The sequence below is a fragment of the Zerene cesonia genome, unplaced genomic scaffold, assembly GCF_012273895.1.
Source record: "Zerene cesonia ecotype Mississippi unplaced genomic scaffold, Zerene_cesonia_1.1 Zces_u007, whole genome shotgun sequence".
Classification (NCBI taxonomy): Eukaryota; Metazoa; Arthropoda; class Insecta; order Lepidoptera; family Pieridae; genus Zerene; species Zerene cesonia.
Genome location: NW_024045137.1, coordinates 1,254,075 through 1,277,692, shown reverse-complemented (window position 1 = coordinate 1,277,692; position 23,618 = coordinate 1,254,075). Strand labels below are relative to the sequence as shown.

The 23,618-nt window shown below is 36.2% G+C and overlaps 1 protein-coding gene across 1 annotated transcript in view; it reads right to left on the bottom strand.

Annotated features, from left to right (window-relative positions):
* Window positions 1-21,042, bottom strand: part of LOC119839021 (1-phosphatidylinositol 4,5-bisphosphate phosphodiesterase epsilon-1-like) — a 135,143-nt gene extending 114,101 nt beyond the window's left edge. The window contains exon 1 of the mRNA XM_038365190.1: window positions 20,930-21,042. The gene's annotated coding sequence lies outside the window, so the exon portion shown is untranslated. The remainder of the gene's footprint in view (window positions 1-20,929) is intronic.
* Between the last annotated feature and the right edge of the window lie 2,576 nt (window positions 21,043-23,618).

The following is a 23,618-nucleotide window of genomic DNA, read 5'->3' as shown; positions in this document are numbered from 1 at the left end:
AACCGAAAGAGTAGAAAAAATTCGATTATTGTGGCGGGATCACGGGTGGCCGAGAGGCTAGGCGTTGCTACGGTTAGGCAAGAAACGCAGGTTCGAATCCTGCCTCGTGATCAAATTGTTTCTATTCTTTAAAAATTTCTCACTTTTTAATTTCTTGTCAATATAAAGTCAACAATACAATTGTAGAGGTATAAGGTCTGTAATCACCTCCAAATGTTCATGGGCGGTGGCAGCGCTTACCATCAGGCGTCCAACTCTCCTCGTCTCGTCCTCTAATGGTGTTGGCAGAATATCAGCGTCAGCGTCCCATTGACTCTGACATTTATGCTGAGCCAAGACCCTTTTTAAGAACACAGTGCACATTTGTCTCCGTCCTTTTTTTTTCCTCTCTATGTTAATTTTTCTTTGTGTAATCGTCTTAATATGTAATTGTCATGTATTTAATGTGTTCTTGTAATAAACTTTTTATCTATCTATCTATCAACTCCATTGCCGACGATGACATAAAAAAGATCAATATAAATAACTTGTCATACTGGAACGCTTCTAACATAAAGTGAAGTCCCGTGTCCCCTACTGGGGTATGGGGCAAATGGTATACACCTGTTTAACTGATCGATTTTTTTTTATGGACAAGTAGGTGATCAGCCTTCTGTGTCCTGCCAGACCGAGACTACTTTTTTGTGCGTCCCCACCGGGAATCGAACCCAGGACTCCTCGGTTCTACGCTCACGCGTTAACCGCTGTACCAAGGAGGCTGATTCTTCTACCTTCTAGCTTCTAACATGATATAATTTAAAATTACCATAATATCTTGGTTGAAGGTCTTATTAATTTTAAACCGTTCATTAATTGGGGTCCAGGGATAAACCGAAACTTTTGGCGAAACCGATTAATTGCTTTTGTAATTTATAATTTTATGGCGCCCAATAATATTGGATCGGTTGATTTTAATTACAATTCTTTATATAATAACCTACTTTATATGTACCCTTTGTATGTGGGAGGAGCACGCTTCGGCACGAATTGGGCAGGCTCAGTAAGCAAGTACCACACTGAAGAACACCGGCGTGTAGTGGCATGCTACCGTGTTTCGTTCGGTGGGTGTTGGAGCTGGAGGCCCATATCCTTTTCTTTACCCTTCCCAGTTCTTTCCTTTATTCCTCCCGTTAATTCTTTCTTAACCCCTTTCCAATTAAAGGCAATCCATTTGTAGAGGCGTAAATTCTGTAAACGACCTTACACATTTCCAAATGTTTATGGGCGGTGGTAGCGCTTACCATCAGGCGACCCACCAGCTCCATTGCCGACTATGGCATAAAAAAAATGTATACATAATAGAAGACTGATATGCTTTCCTCAGTTGTTGTGCTTGTGTTTTTAATTTGTTTGTCTTTTAGTGTACGGAAAGGTATAAACTGATATCTTATGTAGCGTGATAGACAGTTGAAACTTTCATAGATTTTTATAAAAGTGTAATTTTTTATGAAAACAATCCGTTGAGCGGGATTCGAACCCGCATCGAATATTGCTACGGTTTAGCGAAATGTCACGGGTTCGCTTCCCGCTTCGTGAATTTCTTCTGTTCTTTAAAATTTTCTCATTTATAAAGCATTGAGCTGCGCCCCGCGGTTTCACCCGCGTAAGTCCGTATCCCGAAGGAATATCGGGATAAAAAGTTGCCTTTGTATTCCAGTTGTCCAGCTATCTACGTACCAAATTTCATTGCGATCAGTTCAGTAGTTTTGCGAGAAAGAGTAACAACGCACACACACCCTTCCACTTTCGCATTTATAATATTAGTAAGATAAGATTAATAGGATTTCAATGCTATAAAACTAAACTACTTAATCTATACTGTCCTCAAACAAAACCTGATGATGATATAACCTTTGGACACTTATAAAATAAACCGATTCCGCCAGCATCAGCAACAGAAACCAGAAAATATGCGTTTGAAAAGCAAAAAGTTGCTTCCAAATAACTCAGCTTACAAGGTTCTGAGCCACAAATAATTTTCATACTAATTATATACACTTGGGAAACTTTCGCAATGTCTGCTTGTTGAATGAATTTTGAGGCATTTTCTTTCACTAGCCACGCGCTTCTGACTCGTCCGGGTGAAATTTCATGATAATCTTTTCATCATCATCAGCCCATATATGTTCCCACTGCTGGGACACAGGCCTCCTATGAGGGTTCAGGCCATAATCCACCACGCTGGCCAAGTGCGGGTTGGCAGATGTCACATGTCGTCGAACTTTTGATTCTTGGACATGATGGTTTCCTCACGATGTTTTCCTTCACCGTGGGCAGTGGTGATGTTATCCACATGTGCAGATAAATTTAAAAATCAATTTATTTCCTGCACGCTCGCCCGGTCTCGAACCCCGACTTATCGATTTTGAAGTCCGAGGTTCTCACCACTGAGCCACTACTGCTATAATCTTTTTAAGGATCCAAAAGTTGAAACGGGTTATTACTACGAACGCATTGTCCGTCTGTCTGTCACATTCAGACAGACTGTTGAAATATTCAATGATAATGTATTTCTATTACCGTTATAACAACAAGTATTAAAAATAGAGGTTAAGCAACGTTTTGCACGGTCATAAATTGGATGGGTGAGTTTTAGCAGTTACTTTTTAGGTTATTTGTACGGAACTCTTAGTGCCACGAGACTGACTAGAACTTAACCAATTATTATATGAATACTTTAGGTATATATTAGGTTATTAGGTATATACTAACGCTCTGTCTGTGGTTAAATTCGATAAATTTATCAAAATTTAATCTTAATTTTATTTTGAATTTAATCTTGAATTTAAGCTACAGACTTCGCTTTACTTTATGTAATAAACACTATATAGTATAAAACAAAGTCACTTTCTCTGTCCCTATGTCCCTATGTATGCTTAAATCTTTAAAACTTGTCATCGGATTTTGATGCGATTTTTTAAAACAGATAGAGCGATTCAAGAGAAAGGTTCTCCGTCGTTTCTCGGTCCTCAGGCCAAAACTACTCCGAATAAACGCGTGTGACCCCGCAGACAAAAGCTAGTTAATTAATATATCAATAAAATACCTATAAAACAGATTTTTCCATATTATTAAGATGCGCAATTTAAACCTAGAGAGACCTTCAAAGACCTTGAAAGCTCAATTTTCTCGTAACATCATTTTCTATGAGTATGTCCATCATAATACCAGTAATGGATAGCTTCATTTAAGTGCTTTTACCTCGTATTAGCAGCCAAACCTTGTTACGGACGCTTTGTAACGCGTTATTGATCCATAATATTATTTACTTGGTTCTGTAGCATAAATAAGCACTTCGAAACTAGTTGAACATCACTACATAGTATAAAACAAAGTCACTTTCTCTGTCCCTATGTCCCTATGAATGGTTAAATCTTTAAAGCTACGCAACGGATTTTGATGGGGTTTTTTTAATGGATAGAGTGGTTCAAGACATAGGTTTATATGTATACTAGCTGCACCCGGCAAACGCTGTTCTGCCTTACTCTTATCGTTTAGTGGTATGAAAAAAAGGATGTTAGCCGATTCTCAGACCTACCCAATATGCTTACCAAATTTCAGAGGAATCGGTCAAGCCGTTTCGGAGGAGTATAGAGACTAACATTGTGACACGAGAATTTTATATATAAGATTAACACGAAACGTACGAAACAACTGACCTATTTCTGTCCCGGGAGTGAATTCACAAGGGTGCTATTGTATTTAAGTTGTTATAATAAGAAAACATATTTTTCTAATTATAACAACTTAATAGTAATAACTGTTAATGTCTTCATAGTGATATGTTCAAATTAGTAACATTACACGATCAATAGTTGATAAATAATTCAGAGTATGTTTACAATATATAGGCTGTCATGATTGCCTATATGTAGGTGAAATTGAATTTTTTTTTTATGTTACAGTCGGCAATGGAGCTGGTGAGACGCCTGATGGTAAGCGCTACCACCGCCCATGAACATTTGGAGAGGCATAAAGTCCATTGCAGACCTTACACCTCTACAAATGGATTGCCGACTTTTTGGGAGGGATTAAGAAAGGATTGGCGATGGGAATCAAGGAAAGGACTGGGGAGGGTAAGGAAAAGGAAATGGGCCTCCGGCTCCCCCACTCACCGAACGAAACACAGCAGAATGCTATTACACGCCAGTCTTCTGGGGGGGTGTGGTACTTCCCCGGTGCGAGCTGGCCCAATTCGTGCCGAAGCGTGCTCGACTACCACTGGATGGATTGCGTTCTATTATAAATATATTGGATTCATGTATGAATCCAATATATTTATAATAGAACGCAATTTTTATTTTTTTTTATTTTATGTCATAGCGGACCTGGACGTGGTACGCCTGATGGTAAGCGCTGCCCGCTTTATAGGAGTAAGGGATAAGACTGAAGGCTGGAAAGAAGGTATTGACTGGGAGTAGTAGTAGTGAAGTCCCGTGTCCACTAGTGGGGCATGGGGCAAATGATGTGCATCTGTTTCAGTGATCGATTTTTCTTTAGGGACAAGTAGGTGATCAGCCTTCTGTGTCCTGTCAGATCAAGACATTTTTTTTTTGTGCGTCCCCACCGGGAATTGAACCCAGGACCCCTCGGTTCTACGCTCACGCGTTCACCACTGTACCAAGGACGCGGTACTGGACTGGGAAGGGTGACGAAAAAGAAACGTGCCTCCGGTTTCCACACTCGCCGCCCCTATTTCATTATTCTTCTCTGGAGGTCCTCCGCAGAACGAGCTGGCCCAATCCGTGCTGAAGCGTTTGTAAAAGACGACAGACGACGTCTTAGTATGACTAACTACGCTGCCTCCAGCCATGTGAATACGTCACTCGCTACCCTCAAAATATAAGCAATTTTATCCTACCTATTCCGAACAATTTACTGTTTTGTCTCTATTGTACCAAGAATTCTTAGAATATTTAAGGGTTCCTGTAAACTTATATAATAGGGAAGTTACCGTTAGTTCGTTTCGTAGAAGCTCTGTGGTGTAATGAAGGAAATTTAATTAGCCACCCCTCTTATAAAATAGCACTGCTTTTTGTTTCAATAGTCCTACGTGTTTTGAAATACAATCCACAATTTTCTGTCTGAGTTTTTAGTCGCAAAGTCCCTATGTGATGATGTATGTAGATATATTTTTTAAACGATGGTACTTATAGTAAAGGTTTATTAGTATGAATTTATAGTTTACTAGCTGCGCCCCGCGGTTTCACCCGCGTTAGTCCGTATTCCGTAGGAATATCGGGATAAAAAGTTGCCTATATGTTATTCCAGTTTTTCACCTGTCTACGTACCAAATTTCATTGCAATCGGTTGAGTAGTTTTTGCGTGAAAGAGCAACAAACGCACACATTTGCTCGACTCTCACATCCATAATCATTACATAGCATAAAAAAAAGTTGCTTTCTCTTTCCCTTGTCCCTATATATGCTTAAATCTTTACAATTATGCAACGGATTTTGAAGGTTTTTTTTTTAATAAATAGACTGATTCAAGAGGAAGGTTTATATGTATAATGACATCAAACTACTCCGAATTTAACGCGTGCGAAGCCGCGGGCAAAATCTAGTAGTTATATAAAAGCAAATGCGTAATATGGCAGTGGTCATTGATATCAAATGATAACATGGTATCGATTGATTTTGATGGTGGATTAAGTTTGATAAAATACAACGATAGTGGAAATAAAAATTTACGAATACTCGTCGTTTATCAAGGTCAAAGTTGACCGAGAGTAATTGTCTAATTTTGTATTAACTTGTTAAGTTTAAGGTATTATTTTTATTTATTAAGACTAGATGGCGCTGCTCGTGTTTAAGTCGCGCTAGCGAAATAGTTTCATCATTAAACATAAGAAATTACGGTAATAGTATCAGTTATAGAAGTGATGAGATATGAAGTCTAGTGAATCTCGCGAAACTTTAAAATTTATACAGTATTATTATGTCCTTTTTATCAATTTAATTTTGTTCCATTATTTTAACTGATGTCGTCATCAGACCATATATGTTCCCACTGGTGGCACACAGGCCTCCTATGAGGGTTCAGGCCATAATCCACCACGCTGACCAAGTGCGGGTTGGCAGGTGTCACATGTCATCGAAATTTTGATTCTCGGACACGCAGGTTTCCTCACGATGTTTTCCTTTACCGTTTTAAGCAGTGGTGATGTTATCTATATGCGCAGATAAATTGATTGAATTTATTTCCTGCACGCTCGCCCGGTCTCGAACCCCGACTTATCGATTTTGAAGTCCGAGGTTCTCACCACTGAGCCACCACTGCTTATGCTAACTGATGTAATGGCGACCAAAACGGATGTTCTAATTTCAATCGACTTCAAATGTCTCTAATGTGGGAGTCGAGCACGCTTCGGCACGAATTGGGCCAGCTCGCACCGGGGAAGTACCACACCCCCACAGAAAACCGGCGTGAAATAGTGGCATGCCTCTGTGTTTCGTACGGTGAGTGGGGGAGCCGGAGGCCCGTTACCTTTTCCTCACCCAGTCCAGTCCTTCTTTCCAGTCGTTGATCCATTCCTTTTCCCTTACCCCCAAAAAAGCGGCCAACGCATTCGCAGAGGCCCTACCTCTGCTCTGTTCACGGGCGGTGGTGGTCGCTTACCATCAGGCGAACCACCAGCTCAGTTGCCCGCTATGACATAAAAAAAAACTTAGAGGTTCTGGGTTGTCCGATCGCCCAACCGAATACGATCAGTGTTACAATAGTGGGGATAAATAACACTTTTTTTATGTCATAGCGGGCAACTGAGCTTGTGATTCGTGAATGTATTAGGTGTTCTATTTCCCTTGGCCACACTATCACGCGTGAACGGCTGGACCGATTTCAAGAATTCTTTCACCATTAGAAAGCTGCACTGAGTGACATCCTACTAATATAATAAATAGGTATACTATTTCCCTTGGCCATGCCATCACGCGTGAACGGCTGGACCGATTTCAAGAATTCTTTCACCATTAGAAAGTTGCAATTACAGTGAGTGACATCCTACTAATATACTCTTTCACGCTAAACTACTAGACCGATTTTAAAAATTCTTTCACCATTAGATTAGGCTATATATGTACCACGGGCGAAGCCGGGACGAAGTATTAACAATAATCCCGTTTGAACTCAGTTAAAAGTAACTACACATTTATTGAACCTTAATTTAATAAAAAGCCTCCAAAAAACACAGAGATATGTACGTCTGTACGACCCGAAGGCAAACTGTCTTGTGAAATATTACCATCTGAATATAGTGTTGTTCCATATTATGATATGTTTCAATTATTGGATATTATTTTTATTTTTTTTATTTTTTACGATATGTTCCGATTATTAGACATTATTTTTCTAATTTTTATTTTTTCGATATGTTCCGATTATTAGATATTATTTTTCTTTTTTTTCTTTTTTACGATTTGTTCCGATTATAGGATATTATTTTTATTTTTTTTTTATTTTTTACGATATGTTTCGATTATTAGATATTATTTTTTATATTTTTGTTTTTTTTTTCTTCAAACAGTGTAATATTTAAAATTGGAATAAAATTTATCTTTTTGTATACTAAATGTCCTGTGCTTGTTATATAAACTCCAACCGCTGCGGTCGATGGGGACACCTGAAGAGTGCTGTTAGTGGTCCGTCGAACACTACAGCTTTAAACTGAGTAGTCCCTTTTGATGGTGGACATTACCACACAGTGTTTAAGTTATGTTATTATTTTAGACTAGAATTAGTTAGATTTAGTACTTAATTTGTTTACTATTTTGTTTATTAATTATTTTAGTCTCATTTTATTTATTTCTTATTATTTATATTTGTTTTCTTTTTCTTTCATTTTGTATTCATAAGACCGTAAATATGTTATCGTTACTAATATTTATAAATATTGCAAGTCTTAAAATATATATTGTTATTGATTTTTCTTTAACTCAACAGACATTAAGAGAGCCTTATGTCACCAACAAAGCGAACGAAGCGACCTAAAAACCATCGACAACTATCCCAAACGTCGAACATCACTAAATAGAATCTAGCACACGTTCAAAAACAAACAATGTGCGAGTACACAAATCGTTCTCTCGCTGGAATATAAAACCTTTTTTTGTGAAAAAAAAAAATATAACAAACATTTTTTTAGTATTGTTTGTTTTGAATTAATGAAGACAATTCGCTAGTTTTGATTTATAGCTTATGTGATTCGAGTGGTTTGTATGCTTCTGTTATATACTAGCTAGCTCACGCGACTTTGTCTAGTTCTTCTATGTTCATGTCTTGTTTGAAATATCGCTTAACGAAAACCTATTTCCTAACTTAATCTTGAATATCAAGTGAGTCTCGTCAAAATCGGCTTAGTGGTTTCGTAGATTATTTGGCTGATACGATACTGGAGACTTTAAATTATAATTTTACTAATCAGTTTTAATATTTTAATGTAACATAAAACGCCTCGTATGATTCAAGCCTTAAATTAAATATTAACTCTCAGACATCTATGAATGAGTAACAACATATTTAATGGCTTATTTATATAATCCAATGTTATTCAAAATTCCCTTTAAGATACAAGACATTGAGATTTTTCGGTTGTCTAGATCTAAGGGCTTTTACATACTACGCGTTTTTACTCATGAAATCTAACACCAAGTTTCACAATTTACTTTTCGTCATTGATAGCATATTTAACAATCGTATATTCTTATACTAGCTGCGCCCCGCGGTTTCACCCGCGTAAGTCAGTATCCCGTAGGAGTATCGGGATAAAAAGGATAAGAAAGGATCCTACTAGTATTATAAATGCGAAATTTTGTAAGGATGTGTGTGTGTTTGTTACTCTTTCACGCAAAATCTACTGAATCGATTGCAATGAAATTTGATACGTAGACAGCTGGACAACTGGAATAACATATAGGCAACTTTTTATCACGATATTCCTACGGGATACGGATATACGCGGGTAAAACCGCGGGACGCAGCTAGATATAGATTTAAATTATTTTTTTTAAAAATTATAGAAAAATGCTTAGTTGTTTCTACAAAGGCGCATTTGTCTGTGTGTGCGTCTGTAAGTGTGATAGTGTGCCTTTCACAAAATCCATACACGTAATGTATTTATTGGAAAGCTGCGTTCCAACCGCCAGGTGACGCAAGCCTAAACATAGCAGGTTGGTCGTCACAAAGATTTAATTATGTTTGCAGTCGGCTAACACAGTAACAATGCCTATGGGATAGACAGAGAGTGATAAGTTTTTATTTTTCACTGCGGCACAGATGGCTCTGTTGTTATTCAACCTATATTTTCGCATGTATTTGGTTTAACTCAAACTCAGACTCAAACTCAAACTCAAACTCAAACTCAAACTCAAACTCAAACATTTATTCAATGAGACTTCTTTAAGAAGCATTTGAATTGGCATAACACAGTTTTAACATTTACCACGGTCACATGAAAAACGATCAAGCCGTTTCAGAGGTGCCTGGATACAAACACTCGTTCGTAATTTTCATAGCTAGCAATTCCTTAAGTATTCGACTTGTAAAGTTATTGCTTAACGTGCGCGAAGCATGGATGACGAAGTTGTATAAGCTTTATGCTTATAGTCAAATTTTATATACATACAGTTATAAATAAAAAAAAAAGCAGTGGTGGCTCAGTGGTGAGAACCTCGGACTTCAAAATCGATAAGTCGGGGTTCGAGACCGGGCGAGCGTGCAGGAAATAAATTGATTTTTCAATTTATCTGCGCATGTGGACAACATCACCACTGCTTAAACGATGAAGGAAAAACATCGTGAGGAAACCGGCATGCCCGAGAATTAAAAGTTCGACGACATGTGACATCTGCCAACCCGCACTTGGCCAGCGTGGTGGATTATGGCCTGAACCCTCATAGGAGGCCTGTGTCCCAGCAGTGGGAACATATATGGGCTGATGATGATGATGACAGTTATAAATAAATCTCCGCTTGGATATCAAGATTCCTGTTTTATCCCAAGAGAGCATTTAATGGGGATAAAAAGTCATCACAGTAGCTAGCTCATACCCTGTCTGTATGCCAAATTTCATCAAAATCCGTTCCGTAGATCAGCGTGATTGACGGACAAACATCCAAACAAACAAACTTTCACATTTATAATATTAGTGTGATATAATATAGTTTTTGTATATAGATAGGAAGCTAGAGTGTGACAAAAAAGTAAATTATATCTCTTTTTACTGAAACTATTTTTTAATTTTTTTATGTCACCGTCGGCAATGGAGCTGGTGGGTCGCCTGATGGTAAGCGCTACCACCGCCCGTGAACATTTGGAGAGGCATGAGGTCCATTGCAGACCTTACGCCTCTACAAATGGATTGCCGACTTTTTGGGAAGGGATTAAGAAAGGATTGGCGAGAGTAATAAGGGAAAGAACTGGGAAGGGTAAGGAAAAGGATATGCGCCTCCGGCTCACCCACTCACCGAACGAAACACAGCAGAATGCTATTTCACGCCAGTCTTCTGGGGGGGTGTGGTACTTCCCCGGTGCGAGCTGGCCCACCTCGTGCCGAAGCGTACTCAACTACCACATACAAAAACTAGTAGTATAAATACGATTATTATATACTCCCCTGGGAATATCACTTCATTACATTAATATTAACTCATTATTAAAATAATTCGCCCCTTGAGTATAAAATAAGGGAGTCCAACCACGCGAATAAATCTGCACCTATATTTTCTACCGACTTCAAAAATGGAGGTGGATATCAATTCGACTGTACTTGTTATCTCAGAACTTTCTGTTGGATGAATCGATTTCTATGATTCTTTTTATATGGAATCTGGTGCCTGCCACGTGATCCCATTTGAGTTTCGCTAATATTGTATATGCGAAAGTTTGTTTGTTTGGATGTATGTCCATCAATCACGCTGAAACGACTGAACGGATTTCGATGAAATTAGGTATACAGACAGGGTATGAGCTGACTTGGGTGATAGGATACTTTTTAATTCGATTAAATGCTCCCTTGGGATAAAACAGGAAATACGTCAATCCCACCGAAACCCGGACAAGGCCGCGGGCAAAAACTAGTAGATCATATGTTACCAACAAAGAATTGAATCCCGAACCTTTAAGTTAAACAATTTACTTGCTAACCATTGAACAGACAAGTTAGCCATGTCACAAATAACTGGATTGTAATTACATTAGCTTATTCTGTTAGGGCTGCCATCTATAAGTTATTAAAGTTATATCATACGAGTTGTGTTGAGTTGTGTAATTAAATTATCATGTTTATTACTTGAATTTGAATTTGAATTGTTCTTTGATTAAATTGATTTGACGGTGTCATGTTCTGATTAGTAACATATATTTCGAATGAGATAAAAACATTATATTTAATGATTTTTCATATACGTATTATACCTCCATAGTTTCCGTTACCTTGGTTTTTTCCGGGATAAAAGGTATCTTATGCTCTTTCTCCAATCTCAAACTGTATCTATACTAAATTTCATCAAAATTAGTTAGGTGGTTTAGGCGTGAATAAGAGATAGACAGAGTTACTTTTAAATTTTTTATGTCATACCGGGCAACTGAGTTAATGGTTCGTCTGATGGTAAACCATGCTTGAACTTTTTTAAGAGGTAAGGTATAAGGAGAGCACGACTAAAAAAAAGGGTATGAATTGGGATGGAGAAGGAAAAAGAAACGGATGTATTTATGATTAGTAAGGTTATCAAATATAGGTTTGTGGCGGCCCTATACAAATATGTCTCCACCCACAAACAGGTCTACAGAAGACAAAGGGTATGCCCATGGGCGAGGGGCGAATAATTATTTTATGACCTTCACAAAGAACAGTTATAACATACTAGATGGCTGTTAAAATATTGTGGGGGCCAACAAAAGGTATAAAAGTGGAGGCTGAAGGAAACTCAAGAAAAATACTTCATTATCGCCAGTTGTTTGTTACAACTGCAGGGGATTTTATGAGGGTATTTATATACCATTCCATTATACGAAAGGGTAAGGTAATGTAGGTTACAGGTAAAGTATAATCCAACGCTGGCCAAGTGTGAGCTGGCAGATGTTTCATGTGAAAATATATCAGTCTAAATACTACATGGTATAAGACAAAGTCGCTTCCCGCGTCTGTCCCTATCGGTCTTTAAAACTGCACAACGTATTTTGATGAGGTTTTTTAAAAGATAGAGTGTTTTAAAAGGAAGGTTTATATGCATAATAACATCAATGAAACTACTACGCGTGCGCAGCCGCGGACAAAGCTAGTAAATATATAAAAATAACAAAATCATTCAGTACTTACAACATTGGTAGGTTACAAAAACTTTCATCCCTACTAATATTGTAAATGCGAAAGTAACCCTGTCTGTCTGTCTACGCCTTTACGCCTAAACCACTGAACCGATTTTGAGAAAATTTGGTATGAAGATAGAACTGAACTTGGGAAAGGATACTTTTTATCGCGAAAATAGGGTAGAAAGAGTTGAAAGAAGGGATGAAAGTTTGTATTAAAATTCGTTATTGTCAAACCGATTATGATGAAACTATGTATGGTATGAAGATGGAGCTAAACGTGGGAAAGAACAAACCATACTTTTTAATGCGAAGAAAATACTCCTTACCATGTCGCGCGATATAAGCGAATTCTACGCGGGCGAAGCCGCGGGCGAAAAGCTAGTATACATATAAAACGGAAGAGAATAATGTATAAGATACATCGGTTTTATCATTAGCGTTTAATCTCATGGTACAAACTTTCATCCGATTTTTTATCCCCTTGCGGGTAGAATTTATTAAAACCTTTTCATAGCGGATGCTTACGTCATAACATCTATCTGCATGCCAAATTTCAGCCCGATCCGTCCAGTGGTTTGGGCTGTGCGTTGATAGATCATTATGTCAGTCAGTCGGTCACCTTTGAGTTGTATATACTAGCTTTCCGCCCGTGACTTCGCCCGCGTGGAATTCGGTTTTATCGCGCGATATGGTAAGGTGTAGCCTAGTCTTTCCCAAGGTCTAGACTATTTGTCAAAATTGGTTAACTGGTTTACGTGTGAAAGTGTACGGTTTGACAAAAAAGAACTTTTATAGAAAATTTCATCCCCTATTTCAATCTCTCATACTCGTTTTTCGCGATAAAAAGTATCTTATGTCCTTTCCCGAGTTCAGTCTATCTATTTATTACTAAAATTAATCAAAATCGGTTCAGTGGTTTAGGCGTGAAAGCGTAACAGACAGACAGAGTTACTTTCGCATTCATAATACTAGCTGCGCCCCGCGGTTTCACCCGCGTAAGTCCGTATCCCGTAGAAGTATCGGGATAAAAAGTTGCCTATATGTTATTCCAATTGTTTAGCTTTCTACGTACCAAAATTCATTGCAATCGGTTCAGCAGTTTTTACGTGAAAGAGCAACAAATCCACACACATCCTTACAAACTTTCGCATTTATAATATTAGTAGGATTAGTTCCTACTTAAATTAGTATATTATTATAAATCCCTATTTAGATTAATATAGATTACCAAAATTAAAAACGAACATATTAATTCACTATTAACTGCGTAATTCAAGCTCACATTATTATATCTTCAACACGATTCGCTTGTGAAATGAGATCCCATCTCGTTCGCTGGGCAGCCCCCATTTACTCTGTCCCTCTCTCGCCGCCCACATCAGAGCGAGAGGGTGATACGTTCGTGGAATACAAAATAAGTCCTATGTTTTTATACATACTAGTTCGCGCACGTGACGTTATTTTAAAGGGATTCCGTTTTCTTTGCGAGAAATCGCTTTTTACAACGAGCTGCGATGTTGCAAAGTTTGTTTGTTTCGGAGCGATGTTAGATGGAATTAGGTGTAGAGGCTTTTTGTTTGTCATTTGGTAATATTAAGGGTATTTATTTATATGATTTTCAAATAATACATAAGAAATTTGTATTTTCTTGTCCCCGTAACCACGCTCGCTGAAGTGTTCGAAACGTCGGGTTAATAATATAATGAATAAATCGTGTTTAAAATCCGTTTAATTTCTAAGAGATAAGAAATTGTCGTCGCTTTTATAATTATTAATGTTGCTCGTTTATGGTCCCGCAGGACAGGCACTGCCTAGTCCGGATTCCAATGAATTCATGTTCGTATCTTAACTTTTAAATTTAAAAACCTTACAACAGTGTGTGTTACTTTTATGTCTATCTTAAAGTAATAAAGATGTTTAATTTTAACAGCGGATATTCGCGTAAGACGTCACAACAGTTTTGATGATTTTCCGAATTTATATTCAATTTATTAGAATGGAAATGAATATATATATAAATTAAAACGTATGAAGAATAGAAACAAATACGACTATTGAGGTGGGTTCATGGGTGGATCACATGTTAAGTGTTGAGACGGTATGACAAATGACGCGGGTTCGAATCCCGTATAATTCTCAAATGTTTTGTTTAGATATTTTTCAATTTTTATCTAATGACATTTTATATTTTATGTTACCTGTGGTGTCCCCAAACAACAAAAAAAAGAGGGTATTCATCACTTTAAGGCAGGCAATGCATTTGTAACCTCTTTAGTGTTTAGATTTGGAGGTTTAAAACTAGTCTATATCTTTTTTTTGGGTCTTAAATTATCTCAGTACGAAATTTAAACCAAATCAGTCGTCAGGTTCCTGAGATCAGCGCGTTCAAACAAACTACTCTTCAGCTTGTTACATTTTGTGTCGTATAAGACTATTATTCTAAATTCTCTATAGACAATATTGCAAACAAAAGAAACGAAGTATGCATAATCCTTCAACTATCTACCAACCACATAAATTCTACATGGGAAGAAATTCGCTGGTAGTCGAACTTATAAGACTTTATAACATTAACAAGCTAACCACACCACTTAAGGCTTTATTTATCATAACAAAGTAGCACAAAATATTTACATATATTGACTTTAATAATTCAATTATTCGCCCACTGTAGCAAAGTGCTACGAACCCGTAGCGTCGCTACGAATTGCCGAGGCCGTGCTTTAAAAGCTTGCAAAATACTATGATAACATATTTGTATTTCACTTTTAGTAACACACTAGCAGTGGTGGCTCAGTGGTGAGAACCTCGGACTTCAAAATCGATAAGTCGGGGTTCGAGACCGGGCGAGCGTGCAGAAAATAAATTGATTTTTCAATTTATCTGCACATGTGAATAACATCACCACTGCTTAAAACGGTGAAGGAAAACATCGTGAGGAAACCGACATGTCCAAGAATCAAAAGTTCGACGACATGTGACATCTGCCAACCCGCACTTGGCCAGCGTGGTGGATTATTTTTTTGAAAATTGACAAACAAACAAAAATCATATTTATTTAAGAATAAAAATAAAAAAGCAGCATATAGGAGAAATGTTTTTACTCTTCACTTCGCACGCGTAGAGAATAAAAAAGATACTGTCCCGGTAAAACCACCACCAACTGGGGTAAAGCCATCCGTATAGTTAATGGTTCCAAAAAAAATTCCAGGATAATATAATCTATTTCCTACCTCGGGTTTCAAACTGTCTTTGTCCCAAATATCATTCTAATCGGTTGAGTGGTTTAGGCGTGATGAAGAGGCAGACATACGAGATTACTTTCACATTTATGATATTAATAGGAATTATATACTTATTAAAGTCGTATGACCTGGATTAAATAGAACCATGATAAAACAATTAATTGAATAGATTCCATTATCACATAAAATTAGCTGTGACGAGCTTTTTCCATATAAAAGATTAAAATCTATTACAATAAGTTGATTACTATGAAATATTTTATGTATCCAGTTTAATAGGTCAGCAACTCAACATCACTTATTTTCAATGGACATTTCATAGGCTGGAGTATTTTAAATTTTAAACCTCGCTTGACTTAAACAAATAAAGGCAGTTTATTTTCTCATAGCTTTGGATTCATATGTAAACTAGCTGTTGCCCGCAGCTTCGCTCGCGTTTTCAAAAAACATTTTACTGCTACAATCTTTGATATAATATTTTATCTCCCTGGTAAGTTTACCAAAATTATTTCCTGACCAATTCCGACATAGTATTTGCTATCTGCATACTAATGCAGTTCCAGCCCGATCGGTCTAATAGTTTGGGTTAAGTTAGTTTAAGTGTAACGATTAAATATGGAACAGGCTTTAATAAATATGTTGTAGCAACTACAGACGCTACTACATTGTTTTTATTTACGCCTATTTGCTACGATATCGTAGCATACGGCTACGCGCCGTAGACACGCTACGACGTAGGCGCGTTACGGCGTGGGTGTTACTGTGCTATAAGGTGCTGTTTTAAAACGTTTTAATTTAAGTATGTTATGTTCAAAATTTGGATTTATGCATAACTAGCTTTCTGCGCGCTGCTTCGCCTGCATAGTCAAAGATAAATTAGATAGGCCGAGGTTTTTCGTGCTAAGTTCTTGTTCTTTTGGGAATAATAAATAAATAGGAAGAATAGAAGGAAAATAAAAACTTAATGAATGATGAGATTTTTGACGTGACAACGTCTTAAATTAGGTTGCGGCTCGGAGTCACTCATGAAAAAGTGTAACGCCCGGTAACGTTACGATGAGTCACCGAACTATGATCAGTCCGCCGCGCGCGCAGCACTAGAGAATTAGGCGCATTGAATCGGCGCGTGCTTGTGTCTCTGTCTCTGTCTTTTTAGTAAACAAAATATATTTTCTATAGTTAAAATTTGTGCAATTCTTATTTTCATTCAATTCCTTGTTTCTATTGTGCAATTTAATAATATTCATATTAATAAATATTCTACCAAGAAAAAGACGTTGTCACGTAAAATCTTCGCCCGTAAAACCGACTTTACAGGCAACCATTTTTTTTTGCTCCAGTAATGATGCTACGCTACAGCACATGAGTCTTTTAAGCATCTCTGTATCAATTTGTATAAAAAATACTAGCTCTAACCCGCGGTGTTGCTCCCGTGGTATCCGGGTAAAAAGTAGCGTATGTGTCACACTATAATCTATCTCTGTACCAAATTTCATAGAGATACGGTGAGCAGTTTCCGCGTGTAAAAGTAACAAACGACAATACATTCATCCATACTTACAAATGTTAGTATTTATAACATTAGTTTAATACTAAATTCAGGAATTATATCACATAGATTATAGAACGAAGACACACATGCACGCACGCTCTCACGCAACACACACACACACACACACACACACACACACACACACACACACACGCACACGCTAGTATACCTTTGACCGAAATTTCGTTTATGGCGTTTATTATGTATAATACGATATGATTAAATTAATATCGCACTAAATTCATTAATACTTGTTTAGTCAATGTATTGTTAATGAACGCTAACCGCTCTTTCTAGTCTAGTGCTCCTTATTTATTCGTTATCTTATTCTATTTGTTAAACTTGGCAATGAATAATTAATCCCTTCGTATTATACTAGCTTTTCGAACGCGGATTTGCCTGCATGACCTAAATAAATTCCCGTAGGAATGAGATATCTCACCGCGAGTAGCCTATATCATGATCCCATCAACCTCCTGTCTATCTCTAAACAAAATCTATCAAAAATCGTATCATACAATCACTACGTGAGAGAAAGGCGGAATAATAAATAATAAACAAACACACTTTTGAATGTAACAATTAAGAGGATATAATGTAAAATATAAGAACTATTAAACTAGAAATTAAATGAATATATATTTTATTATATATAAATAAAATATATAATAGTTCATAAAGCATTTGAATTGCTTTATGAACTAAGAAATATTATAGAACTAGCTGCGCCCCGCCGTTTCACCCGCGTAAGTCCGTTTCCCCTAGGAATATGGGGACAAAAAGTTGCCTATATGTTGTCACTGCAATCGGTTCAGTTTTTGCGTGAAAGAGCAACAAACACATACACACATCCTTACAAACTTTCGCATTTACAACATTAGTATTAAAGAATAGTAAAAAGGACGGACAAAACCGAAAGAGTAGAAGAAATTCGATTGCTGAAGCAGGATCACGGGTGGCCAAGAGGCTAGGCGTTGCTACGGTATGGCAAAAAGACGCATGTTTGAATCCCGCGTAATTTTTTCATATTATTTGAAATTTAGTCGTAATCATAAGATTAAAAGTGCCAAATTATTTCAACCGGCTTCCAAAAAGGAGAATGTTCTATTTCTACGTAATTATCCCCAAAATTTCGACTGGGTCAACTAATTTCGATGGTTCTTTATTTACTTCAAAGCTGGTGACTTACGTGTAATTCTATTAGTAGGGGAGCCCAAGATGCTAAATGTGTATTTACACGAGCGTTTCAGAAACCTATTGGAATTCGCAGATTATACGATAGCAAGAAAAAAAGTCCTACAGCGTTTTCAATTTTAGCGGTGGAAAAAGGTTTTTGAATTTTTTTTTAATTGTAAAAGAAAAACGGGGCTGTGGAAATACTCAAGCACGTTAGATTTTGATATTTTGAATGCTTTGGCATAACACTGAAATAAAATATAAGTTATTCTTACGATTGATGTGGTAATTTCGTGGCTACAAATAAAAGGTAAAATATAAAAATATATGAGTCGAGCTCGTCAGATAAAGATATTACGGGTTATTTACAACATAAAAAATCCATATTACGCTAATCTGACAATTTGAGCGTAACCTTAAAGAATTATCGATATTTTTTAATTTCCTGCGGCTCATGCGAGCGCACCCACCAGTATTAACTGCTCATACTTTCTGGAGGTACTTAGTAATAGGTAAAGTACGTTCCCTTATAATAATCTGACGCGCTCGAATAAATCCCAAAATCCCCTCTTGGGCTCCCCTACTATATTTAAATTCCGTCCAGTTATGACAATTCGAAAGCGTTCAGTTTTTTTGTTATAAATAATTATTATATTATGTAATTCCGTTCTTAATTAATTCTACTAGTACAGACCTTAATTTCAAATTATAATATACAACATTCAATAAATGAGAGTTATTTAGCAAAATAGATTTTATTAAATTGAAACAGCACGGCAACAGCCTCTATTGTGTATTGATTATTAATACGATATTAATTAAATCGAAGCGATTTCTCCTCAAATTATTACTATTTTTTTTCATTAAATCTTGACAATTAAGAAATATAAGACGTAAACGTAAACATAGAATATCGAGTGTGCGAGTCGAGCACGCTTCGGCACGAATTGGGCCAGCTCGCACGGGGGAAGTACCGCACCCCCACAGAACTCCGCTGTGAAATAGTAGCATGCTGCTTTGTTTCGTTTGGTGGGTGAGGCAGTTGGTGATCTATATCCTTCCTTTATCCCTTGTCCATCCTCTTATCCCTTAAAAGCCCATTTGAAACGGTTTTACTTCTGAAAATGTTCATGGGCGGTGGTGATCGCTTATCATCATCAGGCGAACCACCAACTCAGACTGCCCTACATCTAATATTATATCAGCTTTCAAAATTTTATACGAATGCGTTAAGGAGTTCTTACGTGAGGGTTAATACGATTTTTTATAAACAACACTGATCCAAAAATTTATACAGCTTGGCCCTCACACGAACACATTTCGCGAGTAACATATTTTTTAAAGCATTCATCCATCCATACTTACAAACGCATTTATAATATTAGCAGGATTATTTAACGACATAATCTTAGTGAGAAACTATTTTTAACAGAAAAATTCAGTTATTTATACAGCACTCATTCATATCATTGTATTTTTAATAACATATTTAGTTATTGTAAATAATTTTACGTAATAAAATAATGTTACAGAGGAAAATGGAAAAATTTTGCCCATAAGCATTTTCCCGTTTAAATAAAATGTCTGCGAAAATTACTCTCTCGTGAATCTGTATAAATTTTTAATATTATCTTACTTTTGAATGACAGTGCAATCATAAAACAAGCAGTACACGCATCAAATTGTGACATATTCTACGTAGATTATGAATGAATCCTACTAATATTATAAATGCGAAAGTTTGTAAGGATGTGTGTGTGTTTGTTGCTCTTTCATGCAAAAACTACTGAACCGATTGCAGTGAAATTTGGCACGTAGACAGCTGGACAACTGATTAACATATAGGCAACTTTTTAGCCCGATATTTTTACGGGATACGGACTTACGCGGGTGAAACCACGGGGCGCAGCTAGTTAATAATAAATCGTAATTATTTCATATTGGATATAATTTTAAATGTAACAATATAGTTAACAATGTTCGGAAGACGATCCCCAGACAATACCAATAGCATGAACAATTACTGATTTATGTAGTGCATAATAAATACTAAAAGTACTAGTATATATACTAATAATACTTCAACAGGATAAATACTAATTTATATAAATATCTATTAATTATATAATAATTAGTCTATCATCCCAAAAAACGAATTTAACATACATTTTTACGCATACTATACGAATGATAGATATTTTAATCCAATGTTATGATTTTATAGTTTATCTCATCCTTAATTCTAAATATTCTATCCATTCTTTCTTATTAAAAATTCTAGTTTTTTCTTGTATGAAAAACCGGTAATATAACGATTTATGAAAAAACTATACAAATATTTTCGTTTTTTATTATATGCACGAATCATTCAAATAAACATGTTTAGAGCATCATTTTATTCAAATTCAATTTGCCCTCACAATCACCGACAAACTAAAAAACCCACGCTTACCCGATTCATATCTATATTTCATTAAATGGACCACAAAACTTCAATTACAGAATGCCTTTAACGATATTTAACTGCACGGCCGGTGGCGTTTGAAATACTATCTTATTACCATGTAACACGGCACAAAACTACCTGTACTATATCATAACTTACCAATATTATAACACACAACACCAATTAATTCATAGTTAATATTTCACATTAAGTCTCCGTAAGAATTATCTCTTGGTCACACACCCGCCCGCTACGGAGCGTGCACATCGACTGAACGTTGAGGCTATTTTACGCCTATATATAGCTACGAAGGGCGGAAGGCGTTTCGGGTACGAGCGTTGCACACGACGCTTTCGAAATATAACAAACTATATTTTACTCCCGTCTTCATCCGTGGTACATATGTAGCCTATGCCACAGTGAATTGACAGCTTTCTAATTGTGATGGAATTTTTGCAATCGGTCCAGTAGTTTGTGCAAATCTTTACATACATACTTACATCCAAATCTATCGTCTTATAATATAAATATTGATATTGCATTGTTAACATGACTTTTAGCGGTGCGAGGAGTTATTCATTATTTATTAAATAGTTTCTCTGTCTGAATTAATTTTTTTTTCACACAACCATTTTATTTACTCAATGTAGTAAATAGATCACGTTCCCTCATAAGATGCATTGCAAAATTCTGTTATTGCAGGTTAAAAACTTACTACACTTTGTATATGCGATACAGAAACTTAATCATCCGTACAAAAACATACGCATTTATAATATTAGTAGCATAAACAATGCAGAGTATATCTGAACAGTAGTAGTTACTGTAGACTTTTAAACGTTGGCGTGGAGCTGAGGTGTCATGGAAGTGATGACAAGTGGAAACTGGCATTATAATATTTTAACAAGAAACTAAAACGACTTCAAATTGTCAGAACTGGAATAAATTTAATGGGACATTAAGGGAGGCTCCAACTTTTACATTAAACAAAGAATGCTTTTATTTCACGCCGGTTTTCTGTGGGGGCGTGGTACTTCCCTGGCGCGAGCTGGCCCAACTCGTGTCAAAGTATGCAACTAAACATTATAACAAATTAATAATTAACTGCAAATATTTTAGAATTGCTTTTGGCATTATATGTAGAAATTTATTCAATCGCACTCTTATTTCAAGGAAAATACTTAATTTCTTTTGTGCAATAGAGATTTTTTTATTCATTCTTTAATTCGACCATTATTTAAATAAATATCTACATGTCATATGCTTTGTGGGGTGCAATTTGTTTGATAAAATTATACGCATGTATTGCTAGGATTCAATTGATCCTAACAATTAATGATTTATTTATAAAATCAACAGCATTTCAATAAAACCATTTATGCGACATGAATATTATATATAATATAAAGAGAAAAGTAACTTCCTTCTTCGCAAATGAGTAACTAAAAAACTATTGAACTGATTTTAAAAATCTTCTCATCAATACATAGCTACTTTATTCAAAATAGTATAGACTATTATGTAACTACCAGAACTTGATAAATTTAAATGTATAAATTTATTTCCTGCGTTTCGAACGCCTCGTGTGTAACCAGCTTTAAAGCTTAGGGCATGGTAGGTAAAGCGCTTTGAAATTTATTGTTACCATACTGGCAGGAACGTATTGCGAACAAACTTATAAAATTTATTGGAAATCCGTGAAGGTGGAATATTAATTAAACCTCTTTGGGGATGGAAGACGCGCCAAGATGTATGTATGTATCTTTATATTTATAATTTGAAAGAAAGAAAACTTAATTTATCAGGGATAGCACAACACACGAGTAAAGAAATTATACAAATAAAAATTAACAAATAGATGTGTAAATAAACATAAAAATATACAATTGAAATAGTATAAAACAAATCATATAAATAGAAGTCATATATAGGACAATATAAGCTTCTACAAAAGGATTCCTCATAGCATTCAATCGTTTAGAAATACTAAATTCAAAAACTATATTAAAAATGCATTAGTTCAGAGAGCTAACTATAGCATTAATGAATATATGGAAGATGACAATCCATGGAATGCAGTCTCCTAAGAACCACAGGTCAGTTCATTGGCATCATTGTTATGTACATGTTACATATTATGTAGAATTAAAATGTAAAATTGATATTATTTTAAAAGAGCAACTACAGAGTCTCTTGGCGGCTCTTCTCTGTAGAAATTGCTTTCCGAACCGGTGGTAAATATTAAAACTGTGATATGACGATTCAATAGTGCTTCTATATCTAATTCAATAAATAAATGTTTTAGTTTTGAGTTTAAATCGAAAAAGAAGGACACAGTTCAGCCCCCATTTTAACAATACTAGCTTACCGCCCCCGGCGTCGCACACGTTAAATTCTGAGGGTCTTAATACTTGTTATTATACATATATACCTTCCTCGCCCTATCTATTAAAAAAAACCCATCAAATACGTTGTGGAGTTTTAAAGATCTAAACATATACATACAGACGTAGGAAGTGACTTTGCTTTATACTATATACAAAACAAACAAAAACACTTTATTGTGCACCAATGATAACATAAAGTAACAAAGAATATGTAAATACACTAAAACAAGAACATTTACGAGCACAACAGGCGGTCTTATCGCTAAGGCAGCGATCTCTTCCAGACAACCTGGTGGTCAAGGAGAAGCTGTGGAAAATATAAGTATATAGTGATGTTACACAGTTAAACTCATCTGTTTATAATTCTTTTGTACAAAAATATCGCTTCCTGGGGGGCAGGTACTACTCCAGATTATAAAATGGGATTAGGTGACAACAATTTCTTATTAAACGTTACAAGA